This window comes from Alnus glutinosa, chromosome 4, assembly GCF_958979055.1.
Source record: "Alnus glutinosa chromosome 4, dhAlnGlut1.1, whole genome shotgun sequence".
In the NCBI taxonomy this organism is placed as follows: Eukaryota; Viridiplantae; Streptophyta; class Magnoliopsida; order Fagales; family Betulaceae; genus Alnus; species Alnus glutinosa.
The window spans coordinates 25,920,293-25,936,600 of NC_084889.1; the positions used below are offsets into that span (position 1 = coordinate 25,920,293).

General features: G+C 37.7%; 1 pseudogene; it reads right to left on the bottom strand.

Annotated features, from left to right (window-relative positions):
• Positions 1 to 1,158: 1,158 nt before the first annotated feature.
• Positions 1,159 to 15,201, bottom strand: LOC133866235 (ankyrin repeat-containing protein At5g02620-like; annotated as a pseudogene).
• Positions 15,202 to 16,308: the final 1,107 nt, after the last annotated feature.

Sequence of the window (16,308 nt, forward strand, 5' to 3'; positions counted from 1 at the left end):
CTCAATAATAATTTTAAAAGTCAAATAATTATTTTACGGATGCAAAAGGATTGCGAAACTTCTAACATTACTCAGGTTTCAGTGAGCTCTACGATTATCACTTTTTGGTGAGTTTCTGATTTTTCTTTAAACCACGTAGCTCCATACATTGGAGAATCACCTTGGACTGAAGCCCCTCACTTGTGCCCAAAAACCATACCATCAAATAGATATATAACACAAATACGTATATAAGGACTCTGAACTATAATATATACTTTCAAAGATGGTAATAATGATATATACATATTTTTTAGTAGTGTGAAGTGGTCGAATTACTGAAATGGTATTCTATGGACTGGCTTCCTTCATATAGAGGTTCACACGTGAGATTCAATTGCTTCTATTGTACCACGAAAGTGGTAGTTGAGTTGGTAAAGCAACAGGCGGGGATAGGGTTTAACTCTCCCCCTCCATTTTTCCTAGTGGTCACTGGTTCGAGCCCACTTGCAGTAGTAGTCCGCGAACTAGATGCTACTAAGAAAGATCTTTATCAACTTGCACTTTAGTGGCTGTAGTGACAGACTCGCCTTCCAAGGCAGTAGCTATGGTTCAAACCAAACATTCCATAGCAGGTGGGAACCTCGATGATCATACTCTAGGAGGTAACTACACTAATCGTCCTTTCTCGCTTTTAAATTTTTTTTTTTTTTTTAAAAAAAAAAAAAAAAAAAAAAAACTAACTGCTTCTTTCTGTTTTGGGACTTGTAAATTGTAATGAGAGGAAATAGCACCATCCCTTTTTATATAGATATATGTTCTCTTTTGTGGGTATAATTGGACCCTATATTGACCATCTAACTCATCAAAATAACTTTAAGACAAAATTCTGACTACCTTAAAAGAGCCAGGTATCCTTCAACCATAATTTATTGAGAGAATTTCAACATGCTTTATTCATCATATCGATTAAACCATGGCCACTGATTTATACATAACATCACCCAATAATCCTAATAGAATTCAATGACCAATGAAAACTTAGCAATAAACCTAAAGACAGAGATTACAATGAGATTACCCAAACCTTACCCCTAACAACTTCTTTCTTATCAACAACTTGATAAGATTTTTATTCTAAAATATCTATCTGAAACTCTGATCATGTCAGTTTTCCTCTTAGACATTAGTCGAGTCTTCTGCTGGACCCCTTGTTGACTTTCGTATCAAGTTGCGCATCTTCTTCACAATCCATGAGAGTAGGCGAATTATGTGAATCATACAAACAAGCACAATCACTCCTATATAAATACATAATACTATAATGTTCCACGGGCCATTAACTTTATCTAAAATATGCACCGGAGTTACCAAAGCCACTGCTTTTGAATAGGTCAATATCATGGACGCGACTGAGATATTCATGGCTGACGTCAAGAGCCAAATAAATAACTTGCTCCTAAGAGGAAATCCAATAATGACCAAAAGTATGACACACAAAGATGCTAAGAAAGATGTGGTATTGAAATATAAGAACCAAAGGTAGTCATCAGGATAGGAATAAGATGAAATTTCTCTGCCGGCTTCACATATAGTACTTTGCTTATAGTTGGAACCTTCTGTGGAGTTGGATGTATTTTGTTGCCAAACGCCACCTGGTGGGCTGATCCCAGCTTGGAAAGCCATGGTTGCAATCACAGTGGCCACTACCATCAATGTGCCATGTGTTTCCTCCTTCCAATTTTCCTTATGCTTCCAATATTTATCTAATGACAAACAAACGCACCCCCACCATCTCCTAAACCTTGATTGAGCTCGTTGTGCTCCATCAACACTTGTACCACTCGGTGCCAGTGGTAGGGAAGAATTTACATCCGTTGATCTTTTGACACTAGCTTCCTTTAGAATGTTTGGATTTTAAAACATTTAAAATCTCTTGGACAAGCGTTACATGCCTCTAAGACATCTAAAGGTGTGTAACCAATGATGTTCATGCAATTAGCCTCTCTTTTTATTTTTGACACTGAAAGTAAGTATTTTATGGCCTGCACAAATACAACAATCTATTGTGTCATCCAACAACACTATAAACTCTAAAAGCGTGTCCACAAAAACAAAACCAAATAAATTTAATTTAACCTTTTTGCATGATGTTTAGAAGAACTGCATGAAACAAATGGATCTTTCTATTCACTACAAAAAAAGTAGCAAATTGCCACGTGTAGTTCGCCACGTGTACGGACACTGTACACGTGGCGAACCGCTAGCCGCGTGCAAGTAGACGCGTATCGACACGCGTCAGATCATGGTGTAATGAAATGCACAGTTTGCCGCATGTATTTTATTACACGCGGCTACTGTGCCGCGTGTACTGGAATACACGTGTCTGACAGTCAGCCGCGTGTATTAATTACACGTGTCTAACAGTCAGACACCTGTATTCAAATACGGATGGACACGTGTATCTAAATACACGTGGCACACAGTCTACCGCGTGTAATTCAGATACACGTGGTCGGATGGACACGTGTGTCTCAATACACGCGGCAGGCAGCCTGCCACGTGTATTTTAATTACACGTGGCAGAATGATTTTTTTTTAAAAAAAATAATTTAATTATATTTAATTTATTGATTTAATTATAATTTAATTTAATTTAATTCTTTTTAAAATTTGTTTTTTAATTTCTCTTTTTTCTAAAAAAATATTGGTGGGTTAATTAATTTTTTAATTTCATTATTATTATTATTATTATTTATTTTGTTATTTTCGGACAAAAATATCGCAAAATATATTTCACCCCAAAATATCACAAAATGAAATTACACAAATTAATAATTAATAACATATTTGTTATTTACACAAATCTTTACAAACCAAAAATATTTACAAAAATAATTACTAACTAAAAAATAATTACACAAAATATCTACAAATTTGGAGCATGCCCCGGCGGATCAGGAGGTATCGTCCCAGGTGTGTACTCCCCAACCGGCGATTGCTGCGCACAGTATGGTGTAGCAGGGGATGGTGTAGTGATAGGGGAGTGCTGGCTCAGCCGTCGTCCTGTAGGCGACAACGTACCAATCGTTGTCGCATTACCTAACAAGTAATAAAAACAATTAATATATAATATTAAATGCAAATTTAAACAAGTAATGAAACTAAATTTAGACACAATACGAAGCATACCTGCAGATGCACTACTAACAGACGACGTGCTACCTACGTTTGCAGGTGAAGACTGCTGAGCACCTACTGTGCCAGGTGATACTCCCATAGAGGACATGAATGCCTCGAACTGTCGCATGCGCTGCTCGAGGGTGTCATTTCTCTCTCTCTCTCGGCACGTAGCTCCGCCCGCAAATCCGCCACCTCCCGGGCATGTTTAGCCAAAGCCCAGGAAGTGCCCTCTGATGGAGCCCCCTATGAGCTAGACCTGTAAGAGAAACACGTCCCACAAACTGGAGTGACATTCGGCCCAACCTGCCGAACCCTCCCCGCATACTCAGGCCTCCCAACCGCCTGCTCGTACACATCATTCGGTGCCGAACGCACCGTGTCTCCTGAGACACTCTGCGTGGCGGTAGGATCACTGGATAAACCCTGCGTAATCCTCTCCTGTACGTCGTCAACATAAAGTATACATGTATTAAATAATGTCATAACACACGCATAACTTAGAAATTTTATAAAAATAGACCAGTAGCATACGCATAGGACCCGTGTACGTTCATTCAAGTAAGTGCTGTCCTTCCTTGTGTGCGTCTTCACGAACGACTCGGCACGAGTGGGGGGCGTGCCAGATGTACTTGCCTGTCGTCATCAAGTTGAAATATATAACGTAGTGTAGAAAATAGTGTTAACAAAAAAAAAAAAACAAGCAACAAATATGAAAAACATATACTTACATCTGTTTATACCTCATCGTGATTAAATTTAGCATAACTTTTGGAGCCCAGACAATGAGGAAGGTCATTCTGCTCTCGAAGCCGCTTCATCCGTTCACAAGTCGCCTACGCATTGAACATTTCATAAAAATGTAAGCATTGACACACTTAAAGTAGTAATAAAATTAAATGAACTGTTATTAAAAATGAGCTCCAATTTGATAATATAAACAATAATCAAAGATCTACCTACCTTTTTTGCTCACTGCACCAATCGCTCAGCAGGAACTTCACATCTGCTACGTCATGCTTCTCGAAAAGTTTCTCCGGCACTCTAGCACGTATGAGCTCAGGCGTGTCACCGTCTCGAATACCCAGCTTGGTTTTTAAACTTCGACTTCCACGAGCGGTGCTTACGGCCAATATCAGACCACGCTTCGTGCCGTGCCTTGCGCTCGTCTACGGATGGGGGTAAATAAAACTCCGCCTACACATTCAATTAAAGCATTAATTTTAAAAGTTTAACAAATTAAAATTTAATCTTAAGTTCAATTTAAATACCCAAATAAATTAAATTCAGAAACATACCATCAGCGCGTTCCACATAGCGTTCTTAATTGCCTTATCTACCCTCGCCCATTCGTCCCGCATACAAATGTGCGACTCACTCCTAATGAATAGGCCCGTAGCACGCCGGAAAAGATTGCATGCTCGTCCTACAGGTTGTGTTGCAGCATTGTACTGCAATACAATCTTCTTCCCCCTTGGGAGCACCCAATTCCTCTCGAGGTCCCTAATCACCTCATAGTAGATGCTCCTGTCCGGGTTGTACCCTAACCAAAAAAAATAAAACATTTAATTGTTTTTCAAGTAAAAAAATAAATTATATTAATAAATGATTTATTTCAATTTATAATTTTTCCAATGATCGATATTAAAATTATTGGTAACATAATATGAGTTTCAATAATGTATAAATATGTACTTACCCATCAACCGAATCTGATCAGTCTGTATTTGATGGGTGGCTGGGTCGCCTACATGCTCCTCGCCAACCCCATCCGTTGGGGGAGGCTGCTGATCATCATCTGAAATCATATCTTGGGGGCTATCGGGGGCCAACTGCTCAAGATCCAACATCGCACCGTCCCCCTCATGGGGCATCTGGCTCTCCCCCGTATCTGGCACTTGACTCTCACCAGAAAGCGGCACCTGGCTCTCCCCAGAATGCGGCACCTGGCTCTCCCCATAAACCGGCACCTGGCTCTCCCGAGAAACCGGCACCTGGCTCTCCCCAGGCCCCGGGCCATGTCTCTCTGCCACAGCCGGTGCCAGCAACGGTCCCAGCCCAGCAACTGGCATCTGCATCTCCCCTGACTGTGGCATCGGGAACCTGTCATTCTGTGTCTCACTGTCCGATCCGCACAGCCTAGGTCCATTAAAAGGGTACTGGTAGTACCCCACATTATACAAATGTGAGGTGAGCGCATGACCATCTCGCACATACCATCGATCCACATGACCTGGTAAGGTGATCCCCATCTGCGAGAACGTCGGTGGCAGAGAATATGGAGTATGTGAGCTGACGTGGTCGTGCCCACCATACCCGGCATCAACGGTTTATACAAACCACCTGGATGGTGCGGCCACGCCCCAGTATATATCGGCGCCGGAGCTGTCGGTGTGGTCATAGGGTGCCCGGGCGTGGTCGTGGGGGCCACGGGTAGGCATGGTGCCCGATGTGCACAAGCAGGGGGTCTCTGGTCCATAGGTATATACCTGCGAACAAACATAGAAAAATTAATTAAAATTTGAATTTTATATTCCCTAACTCATGAACATACAAATAACCACTTTAATACTTATGCAATTTATACAATTATAATATTTATTACTTACTATATGTTACAAATAAAAATATATATATATATATATATATATATATATATAGAGAGAGAGAGAGAGAGAGAGAGAGAGAGAGAGAGAGAGAGAGAGAGAGAGTTTAAGCGAATTGTACCAACAATGAATATGACAATCATTGTAAAACGGGAGCTTCAATCGCCTCAATGTCGGGCCTGTCGTGTTCGAATTCGTCATTTATAACATGTTGGTCAGCAGGGGCTAATACGAGAGGTACACACTCATGATAAGTTGTACCTGCATCATTACTCCATTCCCCCTGACCAACGTTGTACACGTTGCGCGGTTTGGTCCTCATGGCACAGACCCAATTTTGGTTCCTTCCATCTTCGACGTAAAATACTTGGTCTACCTGAAATGTAAGCACGTAAGGCTCGTCAGTAATCTATTCTCCACTGTGGACGAGCTAATTGAAGTTGACAAACACTAGGCCATAATCGTCTATTCTGAATCCTCTGTCCATCGTAGGGTCCGCCCAATTGCACTTGAATAGGACGTACGTAGTCCTGTCGTAGTACTCGACCTCAACTATATCAGTTAACAGCCCGTAATACGTTTCACCCTCAATAGTTAGCACACATACACCGCTGTTCTGAGTCCTCCTTCCCACATCATGAGCAAGCTTGCGGAACAGCTTTCCATTTACGACGTACCTATTATACTTGATTGCTGTCTCCTTCAGTTCTCTACAACGCATAACCAATTTCTGTCCCAATTCATCCCTTCGTTGATCGTCCAGGGCATCGACCTATGTGTTTTTTCCAACAATGGAAAACCACATTAGTTAATTATGGTATATTAATAAACTCTATCTTAAAATCGTATAGCCATACGCATACGCATAAATAGGATTTTAGAAAATACCACTACTTCCTTACATATACACGGTACCATTCACAGAACTGCTCAGGATGTTGGGCTTCAATAAGAGCATCCGTGATGCGACCCCTAGTGCATAATCTTCTAAGCGCGTCTTTGTGCATCTTACATTCAGCAAATATAATTATGTAAACACCCCTGATATATTAATAATTTTAAGCCACCAGTTTAAATATCAAAACACTACTTACATCCGCAAATGGATGAACTCTTCGGAGTTGAACATAATATAACGATGAATCTGGTGCATTGTCAACCGGGTTAGGCTAACTCGCGTTCCTGCACCCTTGGAACCATCAGGATTTCTCTGAGGTCTGTTGTGGGAGGTTGGTGCATTATCCAGATACCTCGAACAGAACTTGACTAGCCCGGTTGCTCTGTAACCCTCCGCAATGCACCCCCCAGGAGCCGCATTATTGCGCACATTAGACTTGAAACCCCCAAGGCTCCTGGTGTACATATGATGAGTGCCAAAAAGTGTATATTTGGACCCCTTAATTTACATTAGTTAAACCTTTAGCTTTGTTCTTTCTGATGTTTTGGTTAGTTTTAGTGTTTTTGCGTTTTTGCAGGGTAATAAGAGAAAAATGACAATTTTCAAGTCAAAATACATAGAAAGCTGGATTTTCGGAAGTGCTGAAAAAGTAGATCGATCGAATTTTTGTGGGACAAAAACCCTAGCTAACTCTATAAATACGTCTTTTTCTCATTTTCACAATATGAGGAGCCGCGGCAGAGACCGTCTAGGCGCCCCAAAGAGCCGATTTTGACCTAGCTTAGGGTTCTTGGGTGATTTTCACCTAGAACCACATTCCTTTGTAAGTTTATTTATGTTTTTATTGATTCTTCTTGTTCATTTACGTTTTCTTTAGTGATGTATAACTAAACTTTCGTCTTGGGTTGAGGATGAAACCTCACCATTGAATAGAAACTGAGTTTCATTGCTTGTTTATGCTATTTGAGTTTATGGGCTTTGATTTCTCATGGTTCTACTTCGATTTTTGAGATTATTATTGGATATCTCTTGTGATTTCCGGATACAAGTGATGATTTGATATAGTTTCATTAAATTGATGGCTTGAGTTTTCATGTATGTTGGATTTTCATTGTGTTTCATTCTATGGATACATTTGATGATTTAGTTGAAACTAGATATCTTTTGTGATTTGTGGAAGAATGGATTCATTGAATGATTTAAACAATTTTTGAAGCAAAAGTAGAACATACCTAAGATTTGCATTTGAAAACCTTAAAATATGTGTGATGAGCATGAGATTAGGTTGTTGTGATTTGGTGAGTGTGGATTCCAAAACCCTAGACCCCTTTATTTTCAATAATTTTGTTTATGTTTTCTTTTGTTAAAAATTCCTAAATTTGGAACTAGGTTAAAATAGGATTAGTTTGAATAGAGATTATTTTTCACAACACAATTCCCTGTGGGATCGACCTCGCACTTGCATAACGCTATATTGCAAAACGATTCGTGCACTTGCGAGTACTCATTAAAACACACATCAACATACATGCACATCAATTGGGTTTTTAAGATTTAGGGAACCGATAACATCAACTAATTTAGGGTTATGTAAAATTATGAAAATGTTACCTCTTTGCTGGGTACATCCACCTATATTGCACGGGTCCGCCGAGTTTACACTCGCGCACAAGATGCACAACCAAGTGGACCATGCTGGTAAAAAACCCTGGAGGGAATACCTGTTCCAGCTTGCACAGAGTGGTACAGACGTCACCCTGCAGTCGATCCATGTCATCTTGTGTAAGCTGTGTTGAGCATATGCTCTGAAAAATGCAAACAACTCAACAAGAGGTCTAACCACTTTATCTGGCAGTGACTGGTGCAATGCAATGGGTAAAAGCTGATGCATCAGTATATGGCTATCATCGCTCTTCAACCCCGAAATTGTACGTTCCTTTAGCCGAACACACCGTGAAATGTTCGAAGCATATCCGTCCGGAACCCTGACATTTCGAATAACCTTTAGAAAGTTTTCTTTGTCCTCCCTAGACATCGTGTGACAAGCTGGGGGCATATATGTTTTACCATTTGTGGCTATGAACGGTTGCAATTTGGGTCTCAACCCCATTTCCTGCAAGTCCAGCCGAGCTGCCAAATTGTCCTTCTTTTTCTCAATGATGTCCAAAATAGTGCCAAGTATATTGTCCATGACATTTTTTTCTATGTGCATGATGTCTAGATTGTGACGAATCAAATTGTCCTTCCATTACGGCAATATGAAGAAAATACTTTTCTTATTCCACACAACATCATCATAACTTCGTGCACCCGTCTTCAGCTTCTTCCGTTTCTTTTTACCCACGTCCTCATCCCCAAATGCAATCTCGTCCAGCTGTCGGAGGATTACGTCCCCGAATGGCACATCTGGAGCGCATTCTCATTCTTCAGTCTCATCAAATGTTCTTCTGTTCAGCCGCCAGACATGTTCAGTTGGCAAGTATCTCCTGTGTCCCATATAACAGAATTTCTTTCCGTTTTTCAAGTATTTAGAACGTGTCGAATGCATACAGCAAGGACATGCCTTCACACCTCTGTTAGGCCAACCAGATAAATCTGCATACGCTGGGAAGTCGTTTATTGTCCACATCAACTGAGCTCGCATATTGAAATTCTCCGTCCTTGAGGCATCTAATGTACGTACCCCTACATTCCACAGCTCCAGCAGCTCATCAATCAATGGCTGGAGGTAGACATTAATATCCATACCAAGTGAACTCGGTCCAGGGATAACCAATGACAAGATGAACGACGTCTGTTTCATGCATAACCAAGGAGGCAAATTGTACGGTACAAGCAACACGGGCCATGTGCTATGGGATGTGCTCATATTCCCAAAAGGATTGAATCCATCTGCTGTCAATCCAAGCCGTACATTCCTACTGTCTTCCATAAATTCCGTATGTACATTGTCGAATGATCTCCATGCCTTGCTGTCGGCAGGGTGCCTCAATACGGCATCCCTGGTGCGGCCTTCTGCATGCCATCTCATATATTGCGTCGTATGCTCCGACATGAATAACCTCTGCAGCCGTGGGATTAGTGGAAACCACCTCAACACCTTCACTGGACGTTTTTTCCTCGACAATATGACCTCACCATCCTGATCTAAATGTATATCAGCCCTCCACTTTGATTCCCCACATACGGTACATGAGTCTAAGTCTTTATTATCTGTCCAGAATAACATACAATCATTACGGCACGCCGGAATCTTCTCATACCCGAGACCAATGGAACTGAGGAACTTCTTCGCCTCGTACGTATTAACTGGCAATGTGTCATCGCAAGGAGGCAATAACTGACTAATAAGCTCGAGAATATCTGAAAAAATTGTTACTGATACCTCCAACGCACTTCAAGTTGTACATGTGCACGGTAGCGCTCAATTTACTATGCTTCGTAAATTGGTGAAGTGGCTTCTCGGCAGTCTTTAATAACTCATGATTCTTCAACGTGTCCCCTCCAGAGGTTCCTTCATTAACTTCCTCACGCTGGGTACTGTAGGTCTCACCTTCTTCGTGCACACCGAAGGCGTCACGTAACATGGCGTGCATGTCACCACCCCATTCCGGACTTCTGCCTTGTTCTGTGCATTCAACCTGTTCAGTGCTACCGAAATCCCCAGGTGGAATACTGTGATGACTCGGACCTTGACCGGGAAGAATAGCCCTCTGTACAGTCTCCCCGTGCATATACCATAAACTGTATCCCGGGCACATTCCCCTACCTCCTGTCAGGTGTGCAAGGACATAATCTGGGGTGTGCCGCTGGTTATTCCGACAGTATTTGCATGGGCAGTAAATTTTACCGTCAATGGCCGTACAGTTACGAACGGCAAAACCCACGAACGCTCTACACCCGTCGTTATACTTTGTCGTACCCCTACGGGCTGACATCCACGACTTGTCCATATATCTCTATATGTGATTTAACAGACTGAAAGAAATTAAGTTATTTTATTTAAGCAATTAAAGTGGCTACATTCCTAATAAATAAACTTTTTAAAAAAGTATCGCGCTCATTGGTCTTGTTTTAATTTACTGTTTGTTTTAAACGGCTGATTCAGAGTATTATTTTAAATTATTTTCAAAAAGTATTAGTAACCGAAAAAGTATTAGAGTTTTTGTTTTAATTTAAGGTTTAGGGTTTTTTGTTTTTTAGTTTAAGGTTTAGGGTTTAGGGTTCTTTTATTTTTGTTTTAGGGTTTGAGGTTTAGGGTTTAGAGATTTTGTTTAGGGTCAAGGGTTTTTTTATAAGTTTTAGGGTTTAGGGTTTTAGGGTTAGGGTTAGGGTCACGGGGATTTTAAAAGGTTTAGGGTTTTGGATATTTTTAGAAAGTATAGGGTTTTTGTTATTTTTTTTAAGTGTTGGGTTTTTGTTTTTTTAGAAAGTGTAGGGTTTTTGTTTTGTTTTATGGTTTAGAGTTTAGGGTTTCATTATTTTGGATTTACGGTTTAGGGTTTAGGGCTTATGGTGTTTGGTTTTGGGTTTTTTATAAGTTTAGGGCTTTTGTTAGTTTTTGAAAGTGTAGAAATTTATTTTTATTTTATTTTTATTTTTTTTAAGGAAAATTGTAGGGTTTAGGGTTTAGGGTGTTTGGTTTAGGGTTTTTTTATAAGTTTAGGGTTTTTGTTAGTTTTAGAAAGTGTAGGATTTTTGTTATTTTTAGAAAGTGTAGGGTTTAGGGTTCAGGGTTCAGGGTTAGGGTTTTTTTTTTTCTTAAGGATTTAGGGTTAGGGTTTTTCTTAAGGGTTTAGGGTTTTTTATAAGTTTAGGGTTTTTGTTAGTTTTTGAAAGTGTAGGAATTTTTTTATTTTTATTTTTAAGGCGAATTGTAGGGTTTAGGGTTTAGGGTTTAGGGTTTTTTATAAGTTTAGGGTTTTTGTTAGTTTTAGAAAGTGTAGGATTTTTGTTATTTTTAGAAAGTGTAGGGTTTAGGGTTAGGGTTTTTATTTTTCTTAAGGATTTAGGGTTAGGGTTTTTCTTAAGGGTTTAGGGGTTTTTATAAGTTTAGGGTTTTTGTTAGTTTTTGAAAATGTAGGAATTTTTTTTTTTTTTTTTTTTTAAGGCAAATTGTAGGGTTTAGGGTTTTTGGTTTAGGGTTTTTATAAGTTTAGGGTTTTTGTTAGTTTTAGAAAGTGTAGGATTTTTGTTATTTTTAGAAAGTGTAGGGTTTAGGGTTAGGGTTTTTTTTTTCTTAAGGATTTAGGGTTAGGGTTTTTCTTAAGGGTTTAGGGTTTTTTATAAGTTTAGGGTTTTTGTTAGTTTTTGAAAGTGTAGGATTTTTTTATTTTTTTTTTTAAGGCAAGTTGTAGGGTTTAGGGTGTTTGGTTTAGGGTTTTTTTTATAAGTTTAGGGTTTTTGTTAGTTTTAGAAAGTGTAGGATTTTTGTTATTTTTAGAAAGTGTAGGGTTTAGGGTTTAGGGTTAGGGTTTTTTTTTTTCTTAAGGATTTAGGGTTAGGGTTTTTGTTTACAGCAATTGGCCAGATGGCGCGCGGGAATCGTCCCGTGCGGTGCAGCTGGCCAAAATTTGGCCACGTGTCCTAAAGACACGTGGCCAATCAGGGAGGTGTATAAATCCACGTCCTTGTATGGCGATGTGTAATTTTAATACACGTCGCCATTTGTAAATTTTTAATAAAAAAAATTGAATATATATATATATAAGTACTTATATATGTACTATATATGTACATAAACCCTAACCCTAAGTGTATGTACTATATATAGCCATAAACCCTAACTCTAAGTGTATGTACTATATATAATCATAAACTCAAACTCTAAGTGTATATACTATATATAGTCATAAACTCTAATCTTAAGTGTATGTACTATATATGTACATAAACCAAACCCTAAGTGTATGTACTATGTATAGCCATAAACCCTAAGTCTAAGTGTATGTACTATATATAGTCATAAACTCAAACCATAAGTGTATGTACTATATATAGCCATAAACCCTAACCCTAAGTGTATGTACTATATATGTATATAAACCCTAATCCTAAGTGTATGTACTATATATAGCCATAAACCCTAACTCTAAGTGTATGTACTATATATAGTCATAAACCCAAACCCTAAGTGTATATACTATATATAGTCATAAACCCTAATCGTAAGTGTATGTACTATACATGTACATAAACCCTAACACTAAGTGCATATACTTTATATAGCCATAAACCCTGTCTCCTAAGTGTATATGGCTATATATAGTTATAAACCCAAACCCTAAATGTATATACTATATATAGCTATAAACCATAACCCTAAGTGTATATACGTACTATATATATCTATAAACTCTAACCCTAAGTGTATGTACTATATATATCTATAAACCCAAACCCTAAGTGTATATACTATATATAGTCATAAACCCTAATCGTAAGTATATGTACTATATACGTACATAAACCCTAACCCTAAATGTATGTACTATATATAGCCATAAACCCTAACTCTAAGTGTATGTACTATATATAGTCATAAACTCAACCCTAAGTGTATATACTATATATAGCTATAAACCCTAACCCTAAGTGTATGTATTATATATATCTATAAACCCTAACCCTAAGTGTATATACTATATATAGCTATAAACCCTAACCTTAAGTGTATATACTATATATAGCTATAAACCATAACCCTAAGTGTATGTACTATATATATATATGTATATATCTATATAGCTATAAACCCTAACCCTAAGTGTATGTACAATATATATATATAGTGCATTTACTATATATAGTCATAAACCCCAAGATTAGGGTATATACAAGTCATTATAAATGTATATAGTTTCTAACCCGTTTATATATATATATATATAACACCAAATTAGGTTTTGTTTTGTATATAGTACAATATGCAAATTAGTATTATAGTTTTACAGTATGTCCATAAATGTAAATGTTAACCTTAATTAATTAGGGTTAGGGTTTACTTATAAGTATACCATATATAAGGAACTAAACACGTACACCCTAAATATGTACGTGTCACTATGCAAGTATTTAGTTAAAAAATTAAAGTTTTTTTTTTTTTCTTTTTTTCCAAAAAAAACCTAAATACAATGATTTATATGCATAGTGTATAAAAAGAGTCATTATACATGTATATAGAAATATTATTATTTGATTAAAAACGGTTGGCCACGTGTATTAATACACGTGGCCATATACAAATAAAAATTATCATTTTTTAAATTAATATATATTTGATAAAAACAGTGGCCATGTGTAATAAATACACGTGGCCAAATGGACGCGTGTATTTTATACACGTGTCCACTTAGACGCATGTAAATAATATACGTGTCCGTATGGACACGCGTATTAATACTCGTGTCCACTTGGACGTGTGTAAATAATATACGTGTCCGTATGGACACGCGTATTAATACACGCGGCCATATACAAATAAAAAATTATCATTTTTTAAATTAATTTTAATTTGATAAAAATAGTTGGACACATGTTTTTAATACACGTGTCCAAGTGGACGCGTGTATTAAATACACGTGTCCACTTGGCCGCGTGTATTTAATACACGTGGCTATATGTGATCGATCCACAAATAGCCACGTTGTCATAAAGACACATGGTTATTTGGACGCGTGGCTACAATGACCACTACTGTAGACACGCAGCGAATTGCATGTATTTTTGTAGTGATTTTTGGTGGGCATGTATGAAAACATCACGATTCTTCCATTTTTTTCACTTATCCTACGAGAATATATATATATATATCTTCCAATCTAAATTTTTTGTCATATATACTTTATGAACACAAACAAACTTACAAAAGAAAGGAATAAAAAATAAGAAGTAAATCTTAAATAATTTCAAAGGTGTGGATAGCCATAGACATTGATTCACCTTCAGTTGCTTGAGCATCACAGCTAAATGCAATATGGAGTTACCATCATGGTCTTTGGAGTTTAGGAATAATTCATCACCATTAGCTGATTCCACTAACAATTTGAGAGCATCCAAATGATTATATCGGAGACACAAATGCAATACACTGTCTCGAATGAGATTCACTCGGATGGACTCTTGTCGAGCAATAACCAACTCTTTTATGATCTCTATGCGTCCTCTCATTGTGGCTAAGTGGAGAGGAATTCTCTCATATTGTTCAACAGCTAAGCAAATATTTTTATTTGCTTGCAACAATGCTTTTACTATCTCAGTGTGGCCCTCAGCAGAAGCCAGGTGAAGAGGGGTTCGTCCCAACGAGTCCACCTCTTTCACAAGTGTAGGTTTCTTGCTGATAAGAACTTTACTAAATTCAAAGTGGCCATGCAAAGCTGATAAGTGTAAGGGAGTCTCACTAAAGGATGTGAGTGAAACTCTATCAAGGGTGCGTGCGTCCCTTTGGATCAATGTGGTCAAGGTGCTTACACACCCATTCCGTGAGGCTTCATAGAGTGCAACCATATTCTCTTCTTCATCATGGCTTCTATCCATCATAGAGAGTTGAAGAACCTCAGAAAGAAATTATAAACTTAATAGGGCTTGGTGCTTTGCATGTTAACTACCATAAAAGGGTTACCTTTTATAATAAACTTAAAAAAATAAAATAATAAAATAAAATAAAATAAAAAAATAAAAAAATTAGAGAAAGATGGCCAAGTCAACCGGATGGTGGGTGCATGCATGGAAGAGTCTTGAAGAAAACAAATCGATAAAAGAGAAGAAACTTCAACCACAAAATTATATATAATAAGAATACATTTGGTTCTCAGAATGATTATTCCCTTAAGAAAATAAATAATCTTATTAATAATGGAAGAAGAAAAAATAAAAAGCTTGGTGTTAAAGCGCGCATACATATACTCAAACACTTGAAATAATCATTCCCTTGATCACAAAATGAATTTTAGAGTACTAGCTATTCCTCAATTTAAGGAATAGTAATTTCTTCATGGACCATGTAAATGGTTATTTCTAAGACTATTCTATTTCACTTTCTTCTATTTTTAATAGAAGTTATTCACTTTTTTTAATATATGAAATTAATAGTTATTCTGCATACCAAACGTAATTTAAGATGGAAAAGTCAATGCAGCATGACAAGGGCTTAAAGAAAACAAACGGAAATTAACAAAAGAAAACAAACATGATTTTTCAGAAGCATTTGTGGTTCAAGGGACTTCCTACGAGCCATTCCCACCTTGGTAGATGTTGAGATTCCAAGAAATAAATTGAGCAGGTCCCGCTAGGCCTTGGATTCAAAACAAAAGGCCGGAATAAGACTTTAAAGTCTCGTCCCATGTGCTTCTCAGCGTCGGGGTCGATACTTTGCTCAATATCTGTATCCATCCCAACAAGATTCTCTCTATTTCATGAAGTTTGGTACAGGCCAGGTATACATAATTTTACATAATTTAATTTTTTTTTTTTTAAGTTTATTAATATTAACTTCATATAAACTGTTATATTTACGAACTTTAAATTTTAGTTATAAAATAAATACTATTAGTTTTATTTTAAATGGAAAAGATCTTATTCGAATTTGTCAATTAGATTGATGAGTTAGACATTTGGAAGAGTATTGCCGATGACCGTTCCGTAGGA